Consider the following 3,957-nt stretch of genomic DNA (forward strand, 5'->3'; position numbering starts at 1 on the left):
AAGTCCTATAACTCTCCATGATCTTCTCCTAGGTCGAGACAGTGCTAAACAACTTTTAATACCATCAGGCCATGAGCATTATATATTTCAAGACAAAGTTTTCCCTAAATTTTCTTGTGTTTCTTCAAATACCTGTCATTATTTGCTTTTGGAAAAAGCCTAAGGAAATTGGCATATTGTTTATTTTTTTTAAATATTAACAATAAGTATCAGAGTTTTATTTTTTCACACTAGTGAGCATGAATAGTTTTTTTTTAAATCTGTTTATTTTCTAATTATGTATTTTTATATTGAGTACCTTAGGGAAGAAAATAATTGCAATGATTTGAATTCATAATATAATTAATCCCTGGGTTCAACAAATATCCTTTATAATTATACCCAGCCAATATTAGAAATGTTTGTAGACACTAAGTCAGCTAACAAAATAAGTAAAATAACTATATGAAATATAGTGGCACCCCACTCCAGTACTCTTGCCTGGAAAATCCCATGGACGGAGGAGCCTGGTAGGCTGCCAGTCCATGAGGTCGCTAAGAGTCAGACACGACTGAGCGACTTCACTTTGACTTTTCACTTTCATGCATTGGAGAAGGAAATGGCAACCACTCCAGTATTCTTGCCTGGAGAATCCCAGGGATGGGGGAGCCTGGTGGGCTGCCGTTTCTGGAGTCGCACAGAGTCGGACACAACTGAAGCGACTTAGCAGCAGCAGCATGACCAGTTAAGTCACTTTGCCACTGTTTTTTTTTTTTTTTAAACATGATTCACATTTACTTCAATCACAAACACATTCATTTCAAGTGTTAACTTACACCACTGACGCTAGCATCTTAAAACTAAGATCTTAAAAGAAACTTCAGTTTAATGCGAAGAAATTCAAGAAGAAAATTTTGGGACACTTGATCAGAAGATTTTGGTGGCTGTCGAAATACTCATGTGTACACAAAGGTGCAAGAAAGCCTGAGAAAAAAGAGTTGTTTCCATTTCCAATTGAACACAGGATCCAAGAAATAAGTGAACCAAATATTCTATTGAAATTAGCCATCCTACCATACAGTGCCAATATGTTAGTAATGGACCACATTTTAAAAGCCTTGGCAAATGTTACAAAAACAAAATATTTAGAGTAATATTTACAAATACAAACATAATTAGCTTTTTGTCTTCTATAAGTAACAATCTTTGAAATGCTAAAAATGAGGTCCAACTGTGGTTCTTTTCGGGTGTGGCAAGCTGTAGGTGCACATGGTCTACTGATTTACCTTCTCAAAGTTTTTTTGGAAGCAGTTGGATGGGGCTTAATTACAGGAGAAGCTGATGTCCTATTGGCTGGGCAGACTTCTGCATTGGTTTCCACAAACTGAAATGCCTTCACCAAGCAGAGGGTTCCTTCCATGCTTCAGCCCACTGGGAGATCATTGATACTCAAATACTTGATGACTCCATTGGCATCAATTATGAAAAGAACTCATAGTGAAGGATCAGAACCTTCTCACTGGACACTGTAGTGTCGGGGGAGCTGTTAAGTCAAATCTGACAAGAGCTTAATGTTCATGTGGCCCAAACCAGCATTCTTCCTCTGTGTGTTCATCTAGGCCAGGTGGCTGAAGTGGGAACCCATTAACACTGCAGCAAGTGCACAGTTCACATCATGAAATTCACTGGCTTTGTCACTGAAAGCAATTGTGAAATTTCTGTTCGCAAAAGTGAAATTCAAAGGATAGACGAAGAGCACCAAATATTTCCCCTTAAAGTCATCAGTTTAGTTGCTCAGTCGTGTCTTTGAACTCTCTATTGCCAATGGCTGTACCCTTAATATAGGGCATTTGCTGGGTGATGGCAAGGATATGGTGTGAGGAGCTGATGCTAGAGGCCAATTTTGCTTGGCCAGAACCAGACCACAATGCATTTGTCAAGCACGTTCTTCAGCAGACATAAGGGCTGCATAGGCAGAAATGCTTTAAGGAATGGCTTTCACATGTTGGACAAGCGATGCCCAGAGTAACCATCTCATCGTGGAGGCCATGTGATGACTTGTGATGACCAGTGATGGTCTCTTATCGAGATTAAAAACATTTTTTTTCTTAAAGTTTCTACCAACTTCATGAGAAAAAGACTAAACCCTATATTTTTAGTTTCTAGACAAATGACTGGTTTGCCTCATTTCTGTTTTGTCAGTTTAAATTAGTAAGTACATAAGTAAATTGAGTGCTTTTATATCTATCTCTCTGCTAGATTAAAGAAAAATTAACGATAATAAGAATAAGTTGCCCTAGCATGAGAGAATGGGACCCAAGGCTGTATTTGAATTGTGGTTGGAAGTATGAAGGTATGGTTGGAACTTTGGGAGCAGCATAGAAGAGGTGAATGAATTGCTCAAGTGGCCTAGGTGTGAGAAGTGGCTTTTTGGAGGAGGTGACCTGGTTGCCAAGCAGCAGGTGGAGAGTGGACCAAAGTGAGAGAAAAACTGCATAGGCATAAATTGGGAAGACATATTTGTTCACTACAACTGCACTATTAGTTGAAGCTGTGTCGCATCCTCTGTTTCGGGTGTAGGTAGTTCACACTCTGCATTGTTATCAGCAGAAGGAAGTTCAGATGGGCTGAGCAAGTTTCTGAGACCAGCTATCTGTGAAACCCAAGTTGCTCAGTGGGGAAGACAGATACTGTATACATTCTAGGATGAGTGTAAAATATGGTCAGAAGGAGATGGTGGTTTGGATTTATATGTAATAGAGTTGGAAATGTAGAGAAAGCATGTATGGGACAATATAGTGTAGGGAAAGGGAAGGAAGTTAATTATATCTTTGGATATGAGAAAGTCTACTGTTAGGAAATGATGTTTGAGCTGATAAATGATGAAGTTGAGATTATTGGATAATGGATTGGATGTGTGAAGTAAAAGGGTGGGAGTGTTACTTGCTCAATCTTTTCTGACTCTTTGCTACACTATGGACTGTAGCCTGCCAGGCTCCTCTGTCCATGGAACTCTCCAGGCAAGAATTCCCAAGCCAGGGATAGAACCTGGGTCTCCGAGGTTCAGAGGCAGACTCTTGACCCTCTGAGCCATGAGGGTGGAGCTAAGGATTATTTTCCAACTACTGGCTTGGACAGCTGAAAATGGAAATGCTATCACTAGTCTTGGAAAACTGATTTTGAAATGCCTGGGAGGCATCTTGAGTAGATAAATGGACCACATATTTGGGTTTGAAAATTAGACAAGGTCAGTCTGGACTAGAGGTGAGATTTACTGAAGCCACAGACATATGCAGGATCACTTAGGAAGATGCAGAAAGAGATGAGCATGAAGTCAGGGATAGTGCTGGTAAATTTCAACATTTAAAAAATGGGTAGCAGATGACAAACCACAAAGAGATCTGGACAAGGCAGCTAAAAAAGTGGGTGGGAAAGCAGGAGTGTGTGGTATTGACACTGAATTAAAAAGTGTGCAAGTGCGTGTGGTTAAAGGAGGAAGTGGTTAACTGGTCAAATGTCATGGATAGGTCAAGCAAAATAAAAATTAGAAGGAGTCTGTTGGATTTAGAGATATGGGTAGAGATCATTGGATATCTCAACAAGAAGAGCATCTTCTTGGAAGAAGAGAAAGCTGCTTTGAATGAGTTAATTTGAAAAAGAGAAGTGAAGACATGGCAATGTGGATTGAAGATAACTGCTTTGAGAATTGTGGCTTTTGACAAGATGAGAAAGATAGGGTTGAAGCTAACTCAGTGTGAGGTAGCCTCTATTACTGTCCTGGTTTTAGACAAAGGAAAACTGAAGGCAGGGAGAGGTTAAGCAGCTTGCCCAAGGTCACATGTTTAGAGTGAGAGTTAGAATGAAGCCTTAGGCAGTGGCCTCTAAAGTGTGTCCTTTTACAGAAACTCTGTATGCTGAATTGAGGCGTGTATGCCCTCTTGCCTTGTCACCTGGCATAACCTATTATTCCACTTTTAC

The 3,957-nt window shown here is 39.9% G+C and overlaps 1 pseudogene; it reads right to left on the reverse strand.

Moving 5' to 3' along the window:
• Positions 1-1,069: 1,069 nt before the first annotated feature.
• LOC100138031 (thioredoxin-dependent peroxide reductase, mitochondrial-like) lies at positions 1,070-2,029 on the reverse strand (annotated as a pseudogene).
• Between the last annotated feature and the right edge of the window lie 1,928 nt (positions 2,030-3,957).

The sequence above is a fragment of the Bos taurus genome, chromosome 14 (genome assembly GCF_002263795.3).
Source record: "Bos taurus isolate L1 Dominette 01449 registration number 42190680 breed Hereford chromosome 14, ARS-UCD2.0, whole genome shotgun sequence".
NCBI classification, from domain to species: Eukaryota; Metazoa; Chordata; class Mammalia; order Artiodactyla; family Bovidae; genus Bos; species Bos taurus.